The following is a 15,215-nucleotide window of genomic DNA, read 5'->3' as shown; positions in this document are numbered from 1 at the left end:
TCACAAAGGTACACTCTCTCCTAATTACCCTCTCCACCCCATTGCCTTGGCATTCCCCTACATTGGGAAAACATGCCCTCTCTGGAACAAAAGCCTTCTCACATTGATGCCGGACACTACTATCTTCAGCTACATATGAAAATGGATCAGTAGGTCTCTCAATGTGTACATAAATGTTGATGTTTTTATCCATGGACGTTTTGGAGGGTTGATAATGTTGTTCTTCCCATGAGATCACAACACCTTTCAGCTTTTTCGGTCCTTTCTTTAGCCCACTCATTGAAGCCCTCCAGTTCAGTCTGATGGTTAGCTGCAAGCATGCTCAGCTTTATCTATATGAACCTGACAGAGTCTCTGAGGAGGCAGCTCTATGTGGTTCCTGCCAGTAAGATTTCTTGACATCAGCAATAGTGCTTAAATTTGGTGGCTGCATATGTGGTGGATCCCCAGGTGAGGCAGCATCTTAGTGATCTGTTCCTCAACCACTGTTTCTCTATTTGACCTTGCATTTCCTCCTGTGAGTGTTTTGGTCTCCCTTCTAAAAAGGACTGAGGCATCCCCATTTTGGCCTTCCTTCTTTGTGTGCTTCATAATGTCTGTGAATTGTTTCTTGGATTCAGAACTTTCTGGGGCTAGTATCTGATTATCAGTGAGTGCATACCATGTGTGTTCTTTTGTAACTAGGTTACCTCACTCAGGATGATAGTATTTAGTTCCATCCACTTGCCTATGAATTTCATGAAGTCATTCTTTCTAATAGCTGAGTAGTACTCCGTTGGGTAAATGTACCACACTTTCTGTATCCACTCATCTGTTGAAGGACATCTGGGTTCTTTCCAGCTTCTGGCTATTATAAATAAGGCTGCAATAAACATGGTGAAGCATGTGTTCTTATTAAATGTTGGAGCATCTTTGGAGTTTATGCGCAGGAGTAGAATGGCTGGGTTTTCAGATAGTATTATGTCCAATTTTCTGAGGAACCGCCAGACTGGTTTCCAGAGTGGTTGTACCAGCTTACAACCCCACCAACAGTGGAGGAGTGTTCCTCTTTCTCCACATCCTTGCCAGCATCTGCTTTCACCTGAGTTTTTTATCTTAGCCATTCTAACTGATGTTAGGTGGAATCTCAGAGTTGTTTTGAATTGCATTTCCATGCTGACTAGGAATGTTGAACATTTCTTTGGGTGTTTCTCGGCCATTCTATATTCTTTAGCTGAGAGTCCTTTGTATAGCTCTGTGCACTGTTTTTATTAGGATTATTTTATCTTCTCCAATCTAGTTTCCTGATTTCTTTGTATATATTGGATTCTAGCCTTCTATCAGATGTAGGATTGGTAAAAATGCTTTCCCAATCTGTTGGCTGCCATTTTGTCTTCTTAACAGTGTCTTTAGCCTTACAGAAGTTTTGCAGTTTCATGAGGTCCCATTTGTATATTCTTGATCTTAGAGCATAAGCCATTGATGTTCTGTTCAGGAAAATTTTCCCTGTGCCTATGTGTTCTAAGCTCTTCCCCTATTTCTCTTCTATTAGTTTCGATGTACCTGGTTAGATGTGGAGGTCTTTGATCCACTTGGACTTGAGCTTTGTACAAGGAGATAGGAAAGGATTGTTTTGCATTCTTCATGCTGCCTGCCAGTTGAACCAGCACCATTTGTTGAAGAGGCTGTCCTTTCTTCCACTGAATGCTTTTAGCTCCTTTGTCAAAGATCAAGTGACCACAGGTATGTGGGTTCATTTCTGGGTCTTCAATTCTGTTCCATTGACCTAACTGCCTATCTCTGTACAAATACCATGCATTTTTTTTAAATCACAATTGCTTTTTAATATAGCTTGAGATCAGGGATGGTGATAACCCCAGAAGTGTTTTTAATCTTGAGAATATATTTTGCTATTATAGGTTATTTTGTTATGCCAGATTAATTTGCAATTTCTTCTTTCCAAATCTATGAATAATTGAGTTGAAATTTTGACGGGGATTGTTTTGAATCTCTAGATTGCTTTAGGCAAGATCCTTCACTTGCTTGGTTAAGGTCACCCCAAGATATTTAATCATCTTCGTGATTATTGTAAAGTTCTCTGCTAGATTTTCTGGGGTCACTTAAGTATACTATCATATCATCTGCGAATACTGATATTTTGATTTCTTCCTTTTCAATGTGAATCCTTTGACTTCTTTTTGTTGTCTAATTGCTCTGAGCAGGACTTCCAGAATTATATTGAATAGGTAGTGAGAGAGTGGGCAGCATTGTCTAGTCCCTGTTTTTAATGGGATTGCTTCAAGTTTCTCTCCATTTAGTTTGATGTTGGCTACTTATTTGTTGTATACTGATTTTTCTGTGTTTAGGTATGGAACTTAGATTCCTGATTTTTCCAAGATTTTTATCATGAACAGGTGTTGAATATGGTCGAATGCTTTCTCAACATCTAGTGAGGTGACCATGTGGGTTTTTTTTTTTTTTTTTTTGAGATTGTTTATATGGTGGATTATGTTGATGGATTTCTGTATATTGATCCATCCCTGCATTGCTGGGATAAAGCCTACTTGATCATGGCAGATGATTGTTTTGATGTGTTCTTGGATTTGGTTTGCAAGAAGTTAATTGAGTATTTTTGCATTGATGTTCATGAGGGAAATTGGTCTGAAGTTTTCTTTCTCTGTAGTGTCTTTGTGTGGTTTAGGTATGGGCACAATTGTGGCTTTAAAGAACGAGTTAGGAGTTCGATCGGTAGCGGGAGCGGAGAGCGGACCCCAGAGAGCCCTACCTCCGCCGCCGGCCTAGTCACCATCACACCCGGGAGGAGCCGCAGCCGTCGCCGCTGGCCCCAGTCACCATCACCGCAATCATGAGCAGCGAGGCCGAGACCCAGCAGCCGCCCGCCGCCCCCGCCGCCGCCCTCAGCGCCGCCGACACCAAGCCGGGCTCCACGGGCAGCAGCGCGGGTAGTGGCGGCCTGGGCGGCCTCACATCGGCGGCGCCCGCCGGCGGGGACAAGAAGGTCATCACAACGAAGGTTTTGGGAACAGTAAAATGGTTCAATGTAAGGAATGGATACGGTTTCATCAACAGGAATGACACCAAGGAAGACGTATTTGTACACCATACTGCCATAAAGAAGAATAACCCCAGGAAGTACCTTCGCAGTGTAGGAGATGGAGAGACTGTGGAGTTTGATGTTGTTGAAGGAGAAAAGGGTGCGGAGGCAGCAAATGTTACAGGCCTTGGTGGAGTTCCAGTTCAAGGCAGTAAATACGCAGCAGACCGTAACCATTACAGATGCTATCCACGTCGTAGGGGTCCTCCACGCAATTACCAGCCAAATTACCAGAATAGTGAGAGTGGGGAAAAGAACGAGGGGTCGGAAAGTGCTCCTGAAGGCCAGGCCCAACAACGCCGGCCCTATCGAAGGCGAAGGTTCCCACCTTACTACATGCGGAGACCCTATGCGCGTCGACCACAGTATTCCAACCCCCCTGTGCAAGGAGAAGTGATGGAGGGTGCTGACAACCAGGGTGCAGGAGAGCAAGGTAGACCAGTGAGACAGAATATGTATTGGGGTTACAGACCACGATTCCGCAGGGGCCCTCCTCGCCAAAGACAGCCTAGAGAGGAGGGCAATGAAGAGGACAAAGAAAATCAAGGAGATGAGACCCAAGGTCAGCAGCCACCTCAACTTCAACTACCGACGCAGACGCCCAGAGAACCCTAAACCACAAGATGGCAAAGAGACAAAAGCAGCCGATCCACCAGCTGAGAATTCGTCAGCTCCCGAGGCTGAGTAGGGCGGGGCTGAGTAAATGCCGGCTTACCATCTCTACCATCATCCGGTTTGGTCATCCAACAAGAAGAAATGAATATGAAATTCCAGCAATAAGAAATAAACAAAGATTGGAGCTGAAGACCTTAAGTGCTTGCTTTTTGCCCGTTGACCAGATACACTAGAACTATCTGCATTATCTATGCAGCATGGGGTTTTTATTATTTTTACCTAAAGATGTCTCTTTTTGGTAATGACAAAGGTTTTTTAAGGGAAAAAAAAGGTCTGGTTTTTCTCAATACACCTTTAACGGTTTTTAAATTGTTTCATATCTGGTCAAGTTGAGATTTTTAAGAACTTCATTTTTAATTTGTAATAAAGTTTACAACTTGATTTTTTCAAAAAAGTCAACAAACTGCAAGCACCTGTTAATAAAGGTCTTAAATAATAAAAAAACAAAAAAAAAAAAAAATAGAACGAGTTAGGTAGTGTTCCTTTGTTTCTATTTTGTGGAATAGTTTGGAAAGTATAGGTATTAGGTCTTCTAAAAAGTCTGATAGAATTCTCCACGAAACCCATCTGCTGCTGGGCTTTTTTTAGTTGGGAGGCTTTTGATGACTGCTTCTACTTCTTTAGGTTGTATGGGACTGTTTCCATGATTTATCTGATCCTGATTTAACTTTGGTTTCTGGTATCTGTCTAAAAATTTGTCCACTTCGTCCAGATTTTCCAGTTTTATTGAGTATAGGCTTTTGTAATAGGATCTGATGATTTCTTGAATTTCCTCATTTTCTGTTGTTATGTCTCCCCTTTCATTTCTGATTTTGCTAATTTTAATACTCTCTAGTGCCCTCTAGTTAGTCTGGCTAAGGGTTTATTCATTTTGTTGTTTTTCTCAAAAAAAAAAATAGCTCTTGGTTTTGTTGATTCTTTGTATTATTCCTTTTGTCTCTATTTGGCTGATATCTGCTCTGAGTTTGATTATTTCCTGCTGTCTACTCCTGTTGGGTATATCTGCTTCTTTTTTTTTTCTAGAGCTTTCAGGTGTGCTGACAAGCTGCTAGTGTATGCTCTCTCCAGTTTCTTTTGGAGGCACTCAGAGCTATGAGTTTTCCTCCTCGTACTGCTTTCATTGCATCCCATAAGTTTGGGTATGTTGTGCTGTCATTTTTGTTAAATTTTTAAAAAATCCTTTATTTCTTTCTTGACCATGTTATCATTGAGCAGAGTATTGTTCAGCTTCCATGCGCATGTGTGCTTTTTGTTGTTTTGTTATTATTAAAGACAAGACATTGTCCATGGTGAACTGATAGGATTCATGGGAGTATTTAGATCTTCTTTTATCTGTTGAGGCCTGTTTTGTGACCGACTATATGGTCAGTTTTGGAGAAGGTACCATGACTGAGAAGAAAGTATTTTTTTTTTTTTTTAGGATGAAGCTGGAAAGAACCCAGACATCCTTCAGTAAATGAATGGATACAAAAATTGTGGTACATTTACACAATGGAGTACTACTCAGCTATCAGAAACAATGACTTTATGAAATTCTTAAGAAAATAAATGCATCTAGAAAATATCATCCTGAGTGAGATAACCCAGTCACAAAACAACAGACATAATATGCAGTCACTGATAATTGGATACTAACTCCAGAAATCTCTGAACACCCCAGAAATAACTCACAGACTATATGAAGTTCAAGAAAAGGAAGAAAGAAAAGAAAATTAAAAAAACATTATTCTCAATCCTTACACACCAAGAAAACCTTGACTAATTCCAGGTTACATACTGTTTTACATGTACTTTATGCTCATTGTAACTAGTAAGATTTTAATGCACACTATCAAACCTTTAAAAAAAAACCAAGCACTGACAAAAATGTATTCATATACTTTTATGCAAAAATGCTTAAAATTTGTGCATTTATTTTTGTTTTTTAAAATAAAGTTGTTCAAAAAACAAAATAAACAAAAAGAACAGAAGCAGCAATAGTTAATACAAGTAGATAAGCAGGAATTTATGACAATAATTCAGAATTGAGTTGAAATGCTTTTGACCAAGGTGATACCAATAAATATTAGGAAATCAGATAAAAGTTAGTGAGGATGAAGACAAACAAAGGTCTAAAAGACAAGAAATAAAACTGCTTTGTAAAAGAAATTGACAGTTGAAGGATAAAGCATAACAAAAGAAAAAGTAGTTGTATTATCAGCATCATTTCATCTTTAAATAAAAGCAATTGATAAGGAAAAAAAGAGAAATATCCTGTAGATATCTCTTAATTCCAATTGGTTCATAACCTCTGCCAGTTTCGCTATGTCTCTGTTCAGTTTCTGTCTCCATGTTCTGTCCATTGATGAGAGTGGGGTGTTGAAGTCACTTATTTCAATGTCAGTTTACAATAGATTATTATGAATAATGTGCTGGATTGTGGTAGCACACACACTTAATCCCAGCACTTGGTAGGCAGAAACAGAAGAATTTCTGAGTTTAAGGGTAGTCTTCTTTACAGAGTAAGTTCTAGAACAGCCAGGGCTACACAGAGAAATCCTGGCTAGAAAAACAAGCAAACAAAAAAGAACACGTGTGTAATTTTACTTTTTCCCATAATGAAGTATTGAGCAATAATGTCAACAAACTATGGCCATACATGGCAACATTAGTTCATTGCAACAAAACAAAACAAACATCAGAGAATACATCTTACATTTCTCAATTTAAACATTTTCTAAAATTAACTATGATATGATAGGAACTTGAATGTACATCACATAAATGTACTGAAAATATACATAATTAAAACAATTTTTGAAACTACAAATTACATACAAATATATCACTCCCCTTATTAAATATACACAAATAAGTTTCTTGAGTGTGGGATGCTGGTATAGGGATGATTTGGCTGGGATTTCAATAAGAAACAATGGGGGATACAATAGCAATAATGAAAGAAATCCTGTCTTAGTTGAAGAAACTTTTTGAAAGCAAAGGAATAGTGCTGTGCTTCTGGAAGGTGACTGGTCTAAGCTCCAGTCCTAAGGAGAGAAGAAAAACCAGTTACCAAACCCCAGGAGTGTGTCCTGCTACATAGGAGTTTAGATGAGGGACAGAGCTTTGAACCATGTCCATATGAAGGAAAGGTATAGTGTGGTGCAATTCACTTTCCTCCTGCCCTCCAGTTCCGTGCTAGGTCTTGCCATTAAGCAAATACAACTAGAAACCAAAGATTCTACCAATGTGATCCATGCAAATCAGTGCATCAGATGGAATTCAGTTACATGAGGCTATGTTGTGGGTGTAGGAAATTCTAAAATAGGTTCCCACCAGAAGAAAAAAAACGTACCTCACATTAGGCCAATTTCTCCATATTATCTAAAGGAAACATATCACTGAAGGATGCTGGGGCTTTTTACCCTTTTCTTCATATGCCTATTTATTATTTTACTGTTGTAATAATATGAGAAATGCTTTAATAATAGGAAAACTACGTCAATGTGTATGAAGGGATGTAGGTATGTATTTTTCTTTCAGAGTTTAAATGTATGTGAGAGAAAAAGATACGGGGCAAGAAGATGAGTGTGTGAAAATGTAAGTGTGCAGATAAAGGTGTGTGTGTGTGTGTGTGTGTGTGTGTGTGTGTGTGTTAGGGTGTACATGTATGTGTGCATGAGATGTGGGAGTAGATTACATATGACAGGACTTGCATGTGAGTCTATGTGGAAATGTGCAAGTAGATTTTATAGTTTGTCCATGTGTGGACATATGCTTATGTGTATAAAAATGTGTTAAAATAGGTAAAATTGGTTAACTGATGACAGTATTCAGATGCACATCAGATGCTCAAATAAGGTGTAACAATGTGATGTAAATGATATGTTAACAACATGATTGTGAGAGGTGTGAAAAGGAGACGTGTGCATATAAATGTGTGTATACATGTTTGTGTGTGTGTGTGATGTATGGGCATGTGTGTATACATGTGCAAATGAACATTTATATGTGGTATATGTGTGCATGTGTGTTTGCATGTGTCTGTGTGGTGTATTTGTATATGCTTTGTGTGTGGTTTGTGTGGGCATGTATGTGTTTGTGATATATGTGTGTATGCATGTTTGTATGTGTATGTATATGCTATGTGTATATGAGTGTATGATGTATATATATATATATATATATATATACATGGTTTATGTTTTTTTATATGTGTGTGTGTGTGTAGACAATGGAGAGATGTATAGAATTTGGTAGATGAGCGAGTGAGGCCATGTATATTATGGGGCTTATGTGTGTTTAGAAGGAGATTGTTGGACTATATATATGAGTGTACAAATATAAATCTATACAAATAGAAGAAAAATTTTTGGAAGAGGGGGATACAAGAAATAATCAATTAATATTAAAATTAGTGATCTCTAGTGGTAGAATAAAAGAAGCATGAAATTTTTCTGCAGTCGGAAAAAGAACAACTATTTTATTTTGTTATATTAACTCTCAGAACATAAAATGTATGTTGTTCTTTTTGTGTGTTGTATAAAATAAAAATATTGATTAATAAGTTATTTCTTGACTAATAGCATATAAGATAAGTAATTGTAACTATCTTTGGGAAACCCTTATTGTGCTGTCTGGGTAGCTCTTCTTGTGGACATTTTTCTTCTGTTTTAATCTTTATGCTGATGCCTACTCTCAATTATCTATAGTAAATGCCACCTCTATTTAAAGATGGCTAATCATGAAAATCTTTCCTATGTTGAAGCCATGCACTCCAGTTTGACCTATGTCCAGGTCCCTAATAAAAGGAACATCTCAGACTGCCAAGGATGACAGAATATGTTGTGCATCCTTTTCCTGCCCCCACACTGACACTTAGGCAACAAGATTTCTCTTAGCTAAGAAAATAATCCCCTTTTTTAAGTAAATAAAAGAGGTCTTGGATTACTTCACACAACTTCATGTTTTTTTGTACTGCTTAATTTTCCTAATAACAAATATAAAAACTCATCATTTCCAGTGTCCTTTTGACAGTAAGTGACTGATGTGTTTTTATACTTTTAATTTATTGTAAGTGTTTCAGTTTTCTAACATTGACTTGTTATTGTTTTACATGGCTCCCTTTCCTTCGGTTTATTGCCCGTGGGCTTCTGTCACAAAGGGAATTGGTTGCTTGGAGTCACAAACAACCAGCTTAATTTTATAAAGTTGTTTAAAAGTCATTATCTATAATATATCTTCACTTCACATTTAGAAAACCACATTAGCTATGGAAATGTAAATTGGACAAATTCTATTGCAAATGCCATTAAGCTTAGCTGAATGGTGCTGTCATGCAGGGGTGTCTTCAGTTGTCTAATTAAGCTTCTGTTGGGGATTCATTCTAATGCTTTGAATTAATCCTGCCTCCAAAATCAGGAATCTACTTGTTCAAAAGTCCTTGTCTCCAGTTGGCTTTTGATTGATCAATAAAGAGCCAACGACCAATAATTGGGCAGATTGTGGGGCGCTGCCTGCACATTCTCCATTACAAGATGGAGCTGACATCCTGCTGGAGTTAGCAGTAAACAAGTCATGTGCGCACGCGCTGGGTAACTTTCCACTCCTTGAGCCCTGCCTCTCCCGTGGCGTCATATGGCCTGATGAGTTTCAACCAATCAGGGGGCTCCACGTCCAAGGCAAGGACTGATTCCTATATAAGGGGACGGGCTAGATAGTTCGTGGTCTTCGCTTCTACTTGATGTAAGCTTATGCTCTGCCTCTCGAGAGCATTAAAGCTATACCGCAGAAGAATCCTATTTTGTGTGCTGCGTCGTTCTTGCTGGTGAGACAGTTGTGCGGGACATCTGGTGCCTGAACCCAGGAACTCGACCACTCCATCTTCTGCACCAGCGAAGGCCCCCTGTCTCCGGGCAGGGAGGATCCAGAACTGCAGGGAGATAAGTTCGGCAAGGTATGTCTGACCCTGGATCTTTCTTTAAATTTGGTTTAAATCTTCCACGGCCTGGGAAGGGTCTGTAGAGGCTCTGGTCTTTGTCAGTGCAGTTTTTATTCTCTTCCTCTTAGTTTCCCATTGTGTCCATTGGGGCTAGGGTTAGTTTTGTGTTTACTCGCCTTTCAGTTTCACTTTGAGCCGCAACGTAAATAAGCCTCGGGCATTACATCGCTGTGATGGGCTCTTCACACAGCCCTATAGTCAATTCTTAAGCAGAGAGATTTAGAATTGCCTGCCCACATCTTACAGCGTTTTGTAAAAGAGGTAGAGCGTGCTGCCCCTTGGTTTGCGGTCTCTGGGTCTCTCTCACCAGCCTCATGGAAAAAATTGGGTAGAGATTTAGACTGTGTGCTGACTGCCGGAGACCTCGGGCCTGGGACCATGGCCATTTGGAGGATGGTACAAAATTGTTTAAAAGATGAGAGTTGTAGGCCCGCTGTCGCTGCGGGGCAATAGGTATTGAGTGAAGTCCAGGATAGTCTATCAGAAGCTGAACAGAGCGAGAGGGTGGGCGCGCGCCAGAAAACATATTCCCCCCCTAAGGAAAAAGGACCTCCAGGTACGCTGCACAGCGGGAAAGTTGTTACCCACAAACCTTCAGATTTTCATTCCCTTATGCCCTATAATATTAAGAAAAGGGGAGTCAGCTTGTACCCTGTAAAAGACTTTGAGGCTCTTAACATTGATAGCCTTGAGACTTCAGATGATGATGATGAGTGAGAAGGTTTAGACCCAAAAGAAGAAGCAGAGCTAGATAAAGAAGCTGCTAGATATGAGGAAGAGAGGTATCACCCTGATGAGCGGCACAGACCTCTGCGTGCGCCATTAGCCATTCCAACAGCACCTTCTTTACCAACAGCCCCTCCTCCTTATGAGACATGCGCACCTTTAAAAGCCTTCTCATTCCTCCCAGAGAGAGTAAGGAGACAGGTGCGTCTTGCATTATGCCACAAAAATTTGATGATTTTAAAAGAGGCATTTCCTATATTGTTACAGGCCCTAAAAAGTAAGGGCCTATATATTGCCACAGAAAAGGTCCAGATTTCTGATACTGGTCAATCCCTAGGGTCTGTGGTATTCCCTGATAAGATTGTCCCTCAAAAGCTCGAGATAAGAAGAGATCACCTCCACACTCTTAATGATTTTCAAAAATTACTGGGAGACATCAATTGGCTTAGACCTTTTCTTAAGATTCCTTCTCCTGAACTTAAACCCTTATTTGATATTCTAGAAGGAGATCCTCATGTCTCCTCACCTAGAAGTTTGACCCCGCAAGCAGAAAGAGCGTTACAGTTGGTAGAAGAGGCTATACAAGATGCACAATTGGCTCGCATAGATTATGATAAACCTTTTTCATTATGTGTTTTTAAAATGAACAGACTCCCTACTGCTGTGCTTTGGCAGCAAGGACCATTATTGTGGGTACATCCTAATGCCTCACCAGCTAAAATATTTGACTGGTATCCAGATGCTGTGGCACAACTGGCGCTGAGGGGACTAAAATCTGCCATCACACATTTTGGCACTGAACCACATTTGCTAATTGTTCCCTATAATGCCATACAAGTTTCCACTCTTGCTGCCACTTCGAATGATTGGGCTATCTTAGTCACCTCCTTTTCAGGAAAAATAGATAATCATTACCCAAAACATCCAATTTTACAGTTTGCTTTAACCCAACCTGTAGTTTTTCCTAAAGTAACATCCTGTAGTCCCCTAAAAGAAGGGTTAGTGATTTATACTGACGGTTCCAAGACTGGACTGGGGGCTTTTGTGGTTAATGGACAGGTCTATTCGAGACAGTATACAGAAGCCTCTCCACAGGTGGTAGAATGTCTAGTGGTTCTTGAGGTCTTACAACGTTTCTCAGAACCTATAAATATAGTGTCTGACTCATCTTATGTTGTTAATGCTGTCAATCTGCTTGAGGCGGCTGGCATTATTAAACCGTCTAGCAGAGTTGCCTCAATTTTTGCGCAAATTCAAAACTGCCTTCTAGTCAGAAGATCACCCTTTTATATTACTCACATTAGAGCTCATTCTGGATTGCCAGGACCTATGACTCAAGGCAATGATTTGGCAGACAGGGCTACAAAAATGATTGCTATAGCCATGTCTTCGCCTCTAGAGGTTGCTAAAAGTTTTCACAAAGACTTTCATGTAACTTCTGAAACTCTGCGACGCCGCTTTTCCATTTCCCGAAAACAGGCTCGCGATATTGTTGTCAATTGCCAAAATTGCAGTCAGTTTCTGCCTGCACCCCACTCTGGAGTTAATCCTCGGGGCATCCAACCTCTTCAAATATGGCAAATGGATGTTACCCATGTCTCTTCCTTTGGTAAGCTGCAATATGTACATGTATCCATTGACACCTGCTCGGGTGTAATTGCAGCCACTCCCTTATCTGGAGAAAAGGCCTCACATGCCATCCAACATTGTTTGGAGGCTTGGAGTGCATGGGGTAAACCAAAGTTCTTAAAGACAGATAATGGACCTGCTTATACCTCACAAAAATTTCAACAATTTTGTAGCCAGATGGCTGTGACTCATCTTACAGGTTTGCCGTATAATCCACAAGGACAAGGTATTGTGGAACGTGCTCACCGCACCCTTAAATCATATCTAATAAAACAAAAAGGGGGAATTATGCAGGCTTTGCCCCCTGTGCCTAGAACCGCAGTATCCATGGCACTATTCACCTTAAATTTTTAAAATCTTGATGACCACGGCCATACTTTCCACTCCTTGAGCCCTGCCTCTCCCGTGGCGTCATATGGCCTGATGAGTTTCAACCAATTAGGGGGCTCCACGTCCAAGGCAAGGACTGATTCCTATATAAGGGGACGGGCTAGATAGTTCGTGGTCTTCGCTTCTACTTGATGTAAGCTTATGCTCTGCCTCTCGAGAGCATTAAAGCTATACCACAGAAGAATCCTATTTTGTATGCCGCGTCGTTCTTGCTGGCGAGACGGTTGCGCGAGACACCAGATAGACTGAGGCAGGACCTTTGGATTTGCATAGTCAAGGAACTAGAAGGAAGGAAAGGAGAATTGCCATGATTCAAAGGGAGATGGATTATATTTAGAACCGCAGAAGGAAAATCACCGGGAAAGTAGATGAGAAGGAATATGTCCTAAAGGACTACCCAGAAGCATCCTGGGCAGCAAACACTAGGGAGCCGCCCAGAAGGAGCCAGGACAACAAAGATAAAATATAGAATTATAGAGCAGTAAGCTAGGATTACTGGGGGAAATGGTACTAGCAGCATGGATGATTAGAACTGCCCAGCCTTTAAGCTAGTCAAGGCATTTTAAGTTAACTGTCAACTCTGTGTGTGTGTGTGTGTGTGTGTGTGTGTGTGTGTGTGTGTGTGTTTCATTTGTGAATACAGAGGGCTCTGACAGGTGGCTGGCATCGTGATCTGCTGGTAGCCAAAGCAGTGTAGATAAACGTGGGGCTACAAGCTTCTCCTTTGTTTCCATCCATTTCCCGAAAGCAAGTCTGTCAAACAGATTAACTTCAAACAATCTTAGTAACTGAGAAACAGTGACACTCAATCTTTAAAATTCATGAGCCCTTTTTAAGAGTAAAGGAAGCATGAGCACACCTTTAGTCAGCAGACTAAACCACATCAAACCAGGGCTGAGGTTCTGTGGACACCTTACGTTGCCATTTGAATATGAGCTCTTTTGAGAAACCACCCTGGCCCATCTTGAGGAGATGACAAGCCAGGAGATAATTTTTGTCAGTGGATGTCTGGAGTGATCTTTCCCAGAAGCAAGGGAGTTCATGGATCTGCTCTGTCAGATCATCAGGATGCTTGAATTTGATGAGCTGGACTGTGCTGGGGTGCAGCAGGAGGGAGACAGAGAGGACCTCAGCACCTTCTTCAGAGAGTTCCTCGGCCAACCAGTGGAGCAAGTTATCCCAGAGAGCCTCTGTGAAAACACAAGTAAGATTAGGTAATTACAGTATAGTTAGGACCCCTGCTCAGGCATGTGCTGATTGAACTCTTCTCACCAGCTCACATAAAATCCACCTGCTCTCAGGTTCAGACTCTAGGAAATAAAGCCATGAGACCACCCCATAGGCTGCTGAAACTCTCTCAAGACCAAATATCATTTGAGAGTACCAATGTCTGTAGAGGCTTAGTAATATTAATGTCCTTAAGTACCTGAAGAGCTCCTTAAAATGATTTTTATGCCCTTCCACACGATGTGATACTAGGGTAAGGAGGGTACTTGTATTTTTAATAAGTTGATGTTAGAGTACTGACCAGTCTTGGATGACACTGCGTTACAGAATGTTGTGTAGGTACAAAAATATTTTTCTTTATTAATATTAATGCAATAGATAAATACATAAGCTTGTCAGTTTTCACAGGAATATAACTACAAAAATAATCACAAAATACAGGGTACCAAGGGTACATTCTAAAGTTCATTTACACTAATATTTTAAAGGACCTCTGCACATATTAGATCTGATAGCATCTTAACTATTTGTAGTATGCTCAACATAGCCCCCAACAAACCTGGGAACCAACTGGCCATCTCTTATACTTTCGATTTCATAGCCAGTATAACTTAGGCAATAAACTTGTGTTGTTAAATAAACAACAAGAACACTTTTCACAAAAGATGTCATATTCACATCACATTACAAACAATCTGCTTTGCACTACTTTATTTTGGTGCACAAAACAGTTGAATACTCTCCTGCACTGATACACAAACATTTCAGGGAGCACTGTACAATTACTTATAGATAAAAAACGTACTTTAATAAACACAATTCCTGTTCTACGCTACATGTGCAAGTCTGTGTATTACTTTCTCTTTTATTTACCAGACATCTGTATCACTTAGTGTTCACATGTACTGTTAGTGAGTATAACTTAGGATATAAACATGTATTTTAGTAAACAACAACAAAATATTTTACAAAAGACATCTTAGTCAAATCACATTAAGAACTATCTGTTATGCACTACTTTATTTTGTTACAGGATAACACTTCAATATTTTCCTGTAATGATACATGCACATTTCAGAGAAGAATGTCCAGTTACTTATAGGTAAATGAATTGTACTTTAATAAAGACAATGCACCTTATACAATACATTGTGCACGCCTGTATGTTACTTTCTGGTGAATTTACCATAAGTTTGTATCACATACTGTTCATATATACTGTTAGCGAGTACAATTTAGGCAGTAAAGGTTTGTCATTAAGTAAACAAAAAGAACATTTTTCACAAAAGATGTCATATTCAAACTACATTAAGAACAATCTGCTTTGGACTATTTTATTATGTTACATGAAAATAGTTTAATACTGTCCTGTACTGATACATGTACATTTAGAAAACACTCTAAAATTACTTATAACTAAAAGAATTGGACTTTAATGAAGATAAACATTGATGCAAAAATTCTCAAAATTAATAAAAATTTTGCAAACTGAAT

The 15,215-nt window shown here is 39.7% G+C and overlaps 1 pseudogene across 1 annotated transcript; it reads left to right on the top strand.

The window, feature by feature from the left end:
- Nucleotides 1-2,731: 2,731 nt before the first annotated feature.
- LOC308437290 (Y-box-binding protein 1-like) lies at nt 2,732-4,207 on the top strand (annotated as a pseudogene). Its single transcript has one exon. The product of its transcript is annotated as a Y-box-binding protein 1-like (transcript).
- Nucleotides 4,208-15,215: the final 11,008 nt, after the last annotated feature.

Source organism: Micromys minutus, assembly GCF_963924665.1.
Source record: "Micromys minutus genome assembly, chromosome: 25".
NCBI lineage: Eukaryota > Metazoa > Chordata > Mammalia > Rodentia > Muridae > Micromys > Micromys minutus.
The sequence above is the reverse complement of the archived record's forward strand: the minus strand, read 5'-3'. Positions and strand labels throughout refer to the sequence as shown.